This window comes from Vigna unguiculata, chromosome 1, assembly GCF_004118075.2.
Source record: "Vigna unguiculata cultivar IT97K-499-35 chromosome 1, ASM411807v1, whole genome shotgun sequence".
Taxonomy (NCBI): domain Eukaryota; kingdom Viridiplantae; phylum Streptophyta; class Magnoliopsida; order Fabales; family Fabaceae; genus Vigna; species Vigna unguiculata.
Genome location: NC_040279.1, coordinates 6,939,902 through 6,951,732, shown reverse-complemented (window position 1 = coordinate 6,951,732; position 11,831 = coordinate 6,939,902). Strand labels below are relative to the sequence as shown.

Here is an 11,831-nt window from a genome sequence, read left to right as displayed (position 1 = left end):
TTAAAAAATAAAAGAAATAAGTTATTTTATGCATCAATGTTGAAAAGTAATTTCCAATATTCTACCCACCATTACTATGATTTCCACATCAAATTCCTCTTGATTAAAACATCTCTAAAATAACAATAGGATTCACTTGAAGAGACAGTGGCGGATTTTAACCAACATTGTTAGGGAGCCCAAATAATACATCCAAAATTTATACATTTCATTATTGTCACTAACACAATAAAAATAAATACATAACTTAGTATAACGATAACTAAAAAAGAAATCACAAATATCTAAAAGATTGCCCTTCGTTCCTTCAGATCCCTGAACTCATCAATAATTGAATCAGAACTAAAATTTTTAGCTATTTCTTTTTCAATGTAAATAATCATATTGTCGGCAAGAAATTCATCTTCCAATTTATTCCACAATCTTGTTTTGATAATCTTCATTGCAGAAAATGATCTTTCTGTTGTAGCTGTAGAGACAGGAAGAGTTAAAATAAGACGAATTAAACGATCAATCAAGTAGAATGTCCTTGACTTTCATGTTCTTGCCAAAGATTGGCATAATTCAAGCATGGTTGATAAATTCTTCAAATCTGGATGGTTAGGAGCATCAATAATAAAATGTTGAAGTTGAAATTTTAAACTAATCTTCTCTTGCTCACTAAAATCTAAAGGATAATATTTGTTCACAAGAGTGCATATATCCTCAATGTTAAAAGCTTTATAAGCATCCTTAGGAACTAAATCATTGCTTAGAGTTAAAAGTTCCATTGTTTGCTCACTAAACCTGTCATTTAATTCTTGCAACTGCTTGTCCACTGTAACAAGAAATATATTCACCCTAAAATGATGTTCCATAGTGACATGATCTTTTTGATGTCGAGAACGACCATGACGTGCAACATAAGTAGAATTAAAATCAGGAATATCAATGTCATGTTGTTCACAAAAGAATACCACACCTTTCAATAGATTTTGCCAGCCATCCTCCCTCAACTTTTGAATCAAAATTTTAGTAGAACAAACCAATTGCATAGCATTCAATATATCCTGAGATTGTTTCTGTAAAGCTTGGCAAAGACCATCAGTAATTCCCATAATCTCTTTCATCATGTGTAAAATTAATATGAACTCAAATGAAGACAACATATTCAATGCAACATCAGCATCACCCCTTTGAGAATAAGTTGATCCATCAACAATAATTTTTTGAAGAACCAGACAAGATGCATTATATAGCTTCATCATACTACAAATGGAATAAAAATGCGAGCTCCAACGAGTATCACCAACTCGTTTTAAAGTGCCAATTTGATTTTTTCCTTTACCAGTTTCAAGTTCACCCATTTCTAACAATTGAGTTATTTCATCTAATTCAATAGCTTGTAACTCATCATGATGTTTACTAGAGGAACACAACATTTACAATAAAAGCCAAATTTGAAAAAAATTGATGAACTGGAATGACCTCTCTTGAAGCAGCCACCAAAGCAAGTTGTAGTCTATGAGCAAAACAATGCACATAATAAGCATAAGGATTATCATTGAGAAATAATGCTTGCAACCCATTCCATTCTCCCCTCATATTACTAGCACCATCATACCCTTGATCGTGGATATTGGAAACATCAAGATTATGCCTAGAGAGAACGACACTCAATTCTTTTTTTAGAGTGGCGGTCGTTGTATCCTTAACATGCACAATATCAAAAAATTGTTCTTTTATATTACCATCCTTATATACGAATCTCAAAACAATATCCATTTGCTCTTTTTTAGATTCATCACGTGCTTCATCAACAATTATGCAAAATTTAGAATCTCCAATTTCTTCTCGAATGTGACTTCTTACTTTTCTAGAGAAAATGTGCAAGATTTCTTTCTGAATATGATGAGAAGTATACTTAGCATTATACGGAGCATTTTCTAACACAACTTGTGCCACTTTATCATTATATGATGCTAGAAGTTTAATCATTTCAAGAAAGTTACCTCTATTACTTGACTCTGGTGTTTCCTTGTGGCCTCTAAATGCACAAGCTTGAAATGCGAGCCAACGAATTGTGTCAATAGAGGTTTTGAGCCGTAAACGATTCTTGCAGACTTGTTCTGAACTTTGAATATTTATAATGTTATTAATGTGCATAGATTGATTCAACAAGTCTTCACAAGCTTTCATTGCACTGTTATGCGATGAGCAAGGACTATCTCCAATGTGGTTGAGAAATGCACATCTTTTTCCCGCATTAACCTTTCTCCATGATCTAAAACCTTGTTTAGTAAACACATCTGATCCAAAACGACCATATGGCTTTGAACTAAATAGATAACATGCCAAACAATAAGCTCCATCATTAGCCGGGGAATACTCTAGCCAAGAAGGAAACATTTTAAACCAACTAGATTGAAATCTCTCTTGTAAGAAATTCAAGGCATAAACATATAAAAGTGGCTCATTAAATAAATTATTGAATTAATATTTCACTATCAAGTGAGACGAAAGAATTACCTTCTTCTTTTCTTCCTCGAGGATGGAAGAGAATAAAGGAGAAATAAGAGAAAAAAGAATAGATCTTTTTCTTTTCAGAAACAAAAGAAAACAAATGAGAATGAAATATGAGAACAATTTATGAAAAACACAATCTATAATGAAAACAAATAATAAAAAATATCTTGATAAATCTTTTTAATCTTTATTTTTATTATATTTGATTTTATATTTTATTATTTATTAGTATTAATTATTATGTTTATAAAAGAAATAAAATATTTGATTTAATATTTATAACAAAATAAAATCAAAATACCTAATATCTATAATAAAAAAAATCAAAATATCTAACGTAAAACAATTCCAAAAAATCTATAATAAAAAAATCAAAATATCTAACGTAAAAAAAAAATTTCAAAATTTTTGGGGGTGCCAAGGCACCCCCTGCACTCATAATACTCCGCCACTGTGAAGAGAGATTAAATAACACTAAAAAGAGATATTATAAAAGAAGTATATTTTATGACTTGCCTCTGATTCTTTAGGAATCGATGTTCCCTGGATGAGTGGTTTTGAATCGGTGGTTGTGAGTGTGTTGTAGTTGTGGACACTTTTTTTTTCGATTATCTTATCTTGGAGTAGATATGAGTCTAAGTGTGTCATTAAGATAAATGTTCTATATCTCTATTTTTCTATTCAGATTGAAACAATGGTTGTTTTGAACAAGGAAACCACATAGTACCAACGTGCATAATCTGTCAATAATAACAAAAATCTATCGATAAATCATGAAACTGACAACAAAAAGTATGTCGATAAAGTGGTCATCGATAAATGTTAACGAATGGAAAAATTCGTCGGTATTGACGACCAAGAATCCATCGATAAGTGTCTGTCGAAAAATATCCATCGGTAATTACCAACAAATTCTGGCCATAGTAACATCCACTGGTAAAATACATTGGTCTCCTTCTCCCCCCTCCTCCTCTTCTTCTTCTCTTTCCCTTTCTTTTCCTTCATCTTTTCCCTCCTGTCCTCTTCTTCTCCTTCTCATAGGGTCATTGTTGCCATCGCGCCACCACTACCACCTCTAGCTCATCCTCTTTCTCTTCCTTCTCGTCCTCCTATTTCTCTTTCGCTTCCTTTTCCACTTCCTTCACCTCCTTCTCCTTTGTCTCCTTTTCTAACTATGACAACCATAGTCGCGCCTCCGCGTCACCCATGTCTCTGCATTACTAGCGTACCTCTACGTCACTAGTGCGCCATCGCTAGGGATGACAAAAATACCCGTGTTCGCGAGTATCTGTGGATAAAATCTATGGTGGATAGTTAGTACCCGCGGTTATTTATTACCTATAGGTAGCGAGTAGTAGGGATTTTAATACTCGTTTATAAACGAGTCGGGTGCGGGTATCATACTTTCTGTGCTCGCAAGTACCAGTTTCCCGCAAAAAATTAAAATTAAAATTTAATTTATATTTTATTAAGTTAAATTTAATTAAAATTAATATTAAATTAATATTTTATTAGGTTAACTTTAATTAAAATTAAAATTTAATTTAATTTATATTTTTTTAAATTTTATTTAAAAAAAGTAATATATATATATATATACATTTTTTTAAATATTCGCGGGTATGTAGGTATCCATGGGTACGTGCGGGTTTTAAAAAAATTCGTGAGTATTTTTTTAAGCGGGTACCCAACGGGTAAACAGGCAGGTAGCGGGTGGATATTTTTCTTGCGGGTAGGCACTATCTGTGCCCAACCCGACCCGTTGTCATCCCTAGCCATCGCCTAAACTCCCATCCGCTATCGCCTCATCATTGAGCCACCAATGTGTCACAACCGAGCAACCCTCGCATGACAACTAAGCCACTGATAACTCACAACAAAGCCTCCATCTCTTTCTCCTCCTCCTCCTTCTCCACCTCGTCCTTCTCGTTCTCTTCTACTACTCCTCTTCTCCTAACTCATCTCCCTTTAATATGTAAAAAAAATCCATTAGATTGAGTGGAAAATTTGCCACCTAAATTTTCGAAAAATTTAGTGTCAAAAAAATATCATCAATAATTATAATAATAAGTTACTGATAGATAATTGTATTGATAAGTTACCGACAAAAATATTTGTTTGTATAAAAATTGTAATTTACCGATGAATATTTCTGACAGATATTACCAATGGATTTTTTAGTAACGAAAATATTCATCGGTAAAGTACATTGTGAAATTCATCAAAAACATATATCAATAAATTTAAGTTTATCAACAAATTCGTATCGTCGATAATAGTTTGTCAATGATTAAGACAATTTTTATAGTGGGAAAGAGCTAGGTTAGAAGTCTCCATACATAATATGACATTATTTCCACATTCACTAGTGAAGCGGAGTCATCAACAAGGTTAATGACAAGAATGATGGACTCAATTTTTAAGTTCAATGAAGAGTATGATCACTTTGCACTTACGATCTGTTTGTTTCCATTGATGCAAAGATAGAAGATGCGAATTCGCGAGACAAATGAGACTGCAGGACCAGAGACTTCAAAGGCGAGTGGCGCCTAGCGGCAAGGGGTTTCCACCAGGCGGTCTGCAATTGGCTTTTGCTTGGCGGCTTAAGAGCAGCGCCAAGCGATAATGCAAGCATAGGGGATTGTGTGAATTGGATGTGCATGGTTTGGATGATACCTTAAAGATTGATTGGCTGGTGTATTCCTTGAGTTGTGGCTTGAAATGGTATCCATTGAGTTGTGGTTCGGGATCGAGGGTAAACACATGGCATTCCTTAAGTTGTGGCTCGGAATGACATCCCTTGAGTTATGGCACGGGATGGAGGATGAACATAAGCACTCATTGAGTTGTGGCTCAGAGTGGTGAGTGTACCGGTGTGAGTGTCCGAGTTTGACTTGTACAGAGGGTGTCCACTTGATTGATCAATCACAGGTTGTGGCCAATGATGTGCTAATCTTGTGTCGAGAGTACGAATTGTGGTTCGTATTGGGAACTCCACCTGGTGTTGCGAAGTGTGATCCGTAGCATGATATTCCCTCACGTGTTTCTATAAGTTGTGGCTTGTAGATGGTGGCAGCAAAGGATATCTGAAGGTTATCATCTAAAGAGGTAGAGCATGGATACCATGGTGGTGGTCATGTGGTATGGAATCAAAGGATAGAGTTCCTTTTATGAGTGTATGCATATATATTTGAATTTTCTATATGTTTATTTGTTAGCTCACCCTATATGCTTGTGTTTGGCGATGATCGTGTAATTCGTTACACGGGAGCAGATGATGTTGCAGGTGGTGCTAGTGAGGCATAAAGCCAGAAAGGAGTTAGCAAGGGAAAGCTTTTACAGAGTTTTATTGTTTTATGGATTTTGGATATTTTGTAAACAATATTTCGATTGGTTTATGGACTTATAATGATTACTGGAACTTATGGTTTTAGATGAATTCATTTAATAAAGGTTTTTATTTTCCCTCGTTTTTGGGAAGGATGTTATAATAAATGTGATTTGTATTTCAGTATTGATTTCTTTTTATTAAAATTAATAATATCCAACCAGGATGTTACACTCGCCAACGTAAATTTATGTTCAACATAAACTCTATTTTCTTTTGTCATTGTTCTTATTTTTCTCTCCTAAAATTACGTTGGACTCTTGCTTGTTGTAATTAGTTCTAATTATACAACATAAAAAAATATCTTTTATATTAATGTCATATTCTTTATAGGTTTATCACTTTTGTGTTTGATTCAATTCCGAGGTGATGTTAATTTGAAAGGTTATAATTATTCTTCGCTTAATGCTTATTTGAGTTTACAAGAACAGATATTGAAATAAGCATAATTTAATGTAATTATATGTCAAAAATAGAAACATAAGACTACTAAAACTAAAAAATGTTTACTATACTTGATATGTGTGATGTTACTATTAATTTATTATTAATAAAATAACAATGGTGTAAGTACAACATATATACTCACTCAATCCTTACAAATTAATATATGGTGAAAAATAACCAAACTCATAATCAATATACACGATAAGTATTTGTTTTTTTTAATCGAAATAGAATGTGAGCATCTAAATATGTGAAATGAAGAACTTTTGTAACATTTTATTTAACAATCTAAACCATCAAACAAAATATTTCATATTTGATAATTCACAATATATAACCTAAGCATATAAACAATATATTACAATAATCTCACAAAAGTAAATAAACTGCTATACAATTTTACACAAACATTAGACCTCCAAAACTCTACTCGACAACATTCCCTCTTCCTCCTTGTACTGATCCAGCTGCAGAATCCTTAACTATTCACACCAAACAAGTGATCATTGCAAAAGGAAAATAGACACCAAAAACACAACAATGACAAAAGAAGGATAAGCTAATAACTTTGTAAAGAATTATCTAAATCAATAAAATATTGACATGATTCAACTACAAACCAGCATATATATATATATATATATATATATATATATATATATATATATATATATATATATATATATATATAAACTATGACTCAACTAATTCAGATACATGTATTGAGGTCAGATCCATACAATTTTGCACTTGTAATGACATCTCATGTTCTATAGAGCGACATATTAAGAGTGAAAATTCTATCACATACAAGGTTAGTCCATTAACACCTTTGGTCAAGGAAAAACCCGTAGGCTAGGACCTCTTCCTCCTCTCACCACATACCACATTCCTCTCTAATTGAGAATTTGAATGGTTATTGGAGCGTCAAGATAACTTCCAAGACAATCCCTACTTCAATGCATGCATTACCACAAATTACATTTAATTATCCTTGAATTAGTGTTAACACTTCTCAATCTCATATTTAAATGCCTATCAATCAAACACAATTAAGTAAATATCAACTTCAAAGTTAAACAATATCCAACAAATACTACTATTCTCGCTCAAATTCCATAATATCTCGCTTAAGCAAGAAACACATGCTCGCCCAGCCACTAACTCCCTGGAGCTCTAGAGGAAAATAATCACTTAAATCGTCCAGCAAGTAAAGACTCGCCCAACGACAGAAGTTCTCTCGCTCAAGCGATACATTCTCACCTGGGCGAGAATTCAAACATATATCAGAGATGATTTTTCTGCTATCTTCACTTAGGTGAGACCCACTCGCTTGGGCAAAAACAACAGATTCTCACATGCTCACAACATGCAAAACCATAAATCCAAATTAACACCAACCAAAATTCAATTCAAACCAATACACTCATTAATTCAATGAAAGTAACATGCAATAGGAACCAAAATAAACAATACATTTCCAAATCTTAGAACATAGTCTAGCTTCCCTTACCTGTGAAACAGTGCAGAAGACTAAGCTCGAGTATCAACCCCCTCTAAACTTAGCAGATATCATAATTCACTCTAAAAACTACAATAACATGATTAGGGGATATGATCAGAATCACTAACTAATAAAGAATCATAAAGATAACTCAAATGACTCATGCGTGAGAAGAATTCTCACATGCACAAGGATTTCAATTAGACCAGAGTTAAAAGTAGAAAATGAACTGACTCTGTTGGAGAAATTGATTGGACAGAAGTTCAGAGCGCACCTCAGGGATCCCCTAGCAGTCTTTGATCGTTGAATAGATGAATGCAGAAGTCAACATTTTAGAGAGAAGGCAAAGAGAACTAAGAAATAGTTTCTAGAGAGATACAGTGCTTATGACTAATGAAACTCGTTTTTAGATTTTCTATTTATATTTAAGTATTTTAAAAATAAAATAATCGAGTTGGATTATTTTAAACACTTACTCATTCTAAACTATTTTCTAGGTTCTCGCAACTTCGAGCATTTTTGTTTTAGAAAGATCTAAAAGTTTGTAAATAAAGAAAAATTTATAAAAACATATATATATATATATATATATATATATATATATATATTCCCATCTTACAAGTTATCTATAACTATATATAAAGAGGATTCCCTCTTTTGTATCCACATTTCATAATTCCAACTTTATCCTTAACAATATAATTATTTGTTAAATTTTTAAAAATTAACGGTTATTTTTACAAGTTTTTATAAAACTATTTACTTATCTCCTTCTTTCTTTTTCTCTTATTCATCAACCGTTATTTTCTCATATTTTCTCCATACATTTCACTTTATTTTCTATAAATATAATTTTATTTTGTTCATTAACTTAATAACATTACAATATCATCCATTATTAATATAATATCATGCATATTAAAAAAATATGTACATACGACGCAATAGCGTCTGTGTTTACGCCAGTAATTTGATAAAATTGTTGGACTCAAAATAATGTATATTTAATAAGTTAATATTAATATATGTATAAACTATATTTAATGTAATTTTTTCTCATAATGATCTTGAGGGGAAAACTTATCTAAATGTAGAATGGACATAAAGCTAACCCTTTGGCTCTCTTTCAACCAAAAGTTCTCTCAATAACTACCTTATCCAAAGTTTTTAAAGTTGTGATGATTATATTTGAAAAGTTCAGATCGATGCGTAAAAAACATGAAAAGAGATATTCCATTCTGAACTAATTTTAAAACATTAAGATATTCCATTTAGAGCCACACTTAGCATAACGCCAACGGGTTGGAAATTGTTTCTTTCAAGTAATAATTAATAAGGTAGATTAATTCAGAAACTATCAGCATAGGTTATTCAGTTATTGGAATTACAAAATGTTCATATTACTATATTTTAATTTGTACATAAAAATGTATATAGAAAAAATAACTGTACCTAGAATTGCAACAAGCCAAACATGATTATTAATTTTAGTAATTTTAAGAATTAAACTGACCGATCAACTAGCTTAGAAGAAATTTACAATGTTTTTTTTTTTTATCGTTTTGAAAAATAAATTTCTTGGTATACATAATTTGGTATTATTCTGTATTTTTACAGGCAAGACTAAATTATTATTTTTGGCTAAATAAGCCTGTTTTATGTTCTTGTGTATTTTTTACTTTAGGAAAATAAAGTGAAACACAATAAAATAATTTCATTCTCGTGCTAATCAGTTATTCGAAGTATATCATCTTAAAAGTTTTATGATTCTACCTACTATTTCAATCTTATTATCAAATAACAAGTCATATTCACTTATTCAACCAAAATGTTCACAATGATTCTTAAAGGATAAGTGCGAGAAGGTTCACTACTTGAAAAAGCTTTTCAAGATAAGAACCCTAACAAGAAAAGAACTATCTTAAGACTCACAAATATGTATCTCACAAAATCATTTCATATATTCTGCCAGAGTGATTAACATATGCTTAAGCTCATTTATATAGATAATGCCACGACCTAGAAGATGGAAAGGCAACTCAAATGAGTCTAGAACTAGAAACCCAAATGTAAACATAAGACCATTTAAGCTAAATTTTAACTCAACTAATTATATGTTTAGCACTTAGTTAACTCCTACTTAACCTATGCACATGGTGGTTCCCAAATATTAGCGAAAGACAAATGGTAGTTCCTAAAATTAAGGGAAAGTTCATTATTAGAATTCCAAGAGAGACATGAGGAATGTGGAAGGAGGAAAATCCATGTGAAGTAGATACAACTACAATCACAATATTAAAAGTAACATGTGTTAGTTAGAAATTCTATACTGTCTTCTCCAAATATATGAATTGTTCATATATGTCTCTTGGTGACTCTTGGATTGTAGAATATTCTAAGAGAATTAAGAAATATTCTATTATCTAAGAGTCACATCAAGAACTTTCGTATTTATCAATGAATTTTTATTGAGGGAAATAAATTCATCGATAAAACTAAATTTATGGACAATTTTAAAATTGAATATAGACGAATATTTTCGTTGGTGATGATTCTATTAGTAAAATCTGTCGGTACGATTTGTCAGTAATATAATTAGGTTAAATATGTTTCTAGTATTTGAACTTTGACTCGAAATTGGAAGTCATCTTTGAAGGTCTATAAAAAGGCATCAAGATGTGGAAGAACACATGATAATAAGAAAAAACAAGTGTTATACAACCTTTGCACTTCGGGAGGTGTAGTCTTATGTTTTCTAAGAATATGAGGTAAATATTTACATTTAATTCTCTTAGCATCACTTTGAAGCACCTTTATATTCACTTTCATAATTCTAATGAGTTCTTCTAATGAAAATTTATTAAGATTCATCTTGTCAAACTTATCACTTTGACAATTTTTTTTTTACAGGAAATCATATCTTAACATATTTCTTGAAGCAACATTCATCTTCTAATATCTATAAGAGGGCATCAAGACGAAGAACACATGATAAAAGAAAATACAAAGTGTTATACATCCTTTGCACTTAAAAGTTCTTAATTTTTCAATAAAATCATAGTTTTCAATGTTTCTTTAGACTTTTCAAAGTTTGTTGATGATTATTTTTAACTGGAAATCATGGTTGGGATGTGATAATGTTGTCGTTGACGCAATCAAATTAGTACTACTAAACTATACCAACGTTAGTATTGCTACGATATTAGTCAACAAAATAGAAAGGGTAAAATAACCCAAAGTCGTCTCCCAACGAACACGGAATTATTTTTAACAAATTAATTCTTATAAAACTATAAAAAAGAGTTATAAAATAATAAAAATATGAGAGATAAAGATAAAAAGATAAAATAAGATAAACATAATAGTAAAGAAAAATAGGTCAATTCCACTACTTTTTCAAAATAGGATTCATCATTGGTTTCCTAAAAATTATTGTTTTTGATTTCTTGTTTAAGACTTCAATTAATCAATGTAACTTTTGAATTAATTTGTTGACGTCCTTACTTTTAATCAAAGTAACTTCTCAATCAAAAGCAAGAACTTTGTAGATTAATTATAGTAAATTTAACCAAAGTAACTTCTCAATTAAATATTACTAATCTTAATCATGTTCATTGTTTTCCCTCTTATATCTAGTAAAAAGATAATTAACCAAAGTAACTTCTTGATTAATTCTAGTATAAGTTTTCCCCTTTAATCAAAGTAATTTCTCAATTATTAGCAAAAACTCATGCAATCATATGAAAGTTTCTAAAATTAATCAAAGTAACTTCTCAATTAAAATTTAAAAACCCTTGAACTCATATGATTGTTATGTTATGTAGATTTAATATTGTGCTAACTTGCTATAATGTAAAAATCATTACTTTTACTAAATTAATAACCAAAATACATATATGAAAATAAATCACAACAAGAATCAAAAGAACAATCAAATTTATTCAAACTTCATAATCCAATTAAGAAATTACAATGGAACTAACCCCT

At 31.0% G+C, this 11,831-nt stretch overlaps 1 pseudogene; it reads right to left on the bottom strand.

The window, feature by feature from the left end:
• Positions 1–284: 284 nt before the first annotated feature.
• On the bottom strand, positions 285–3,510 carry LOC114187650 (annotated as a pseudogene).
• Positions 3,511–11,831: the final 8,321 nt, after the last annotated feature.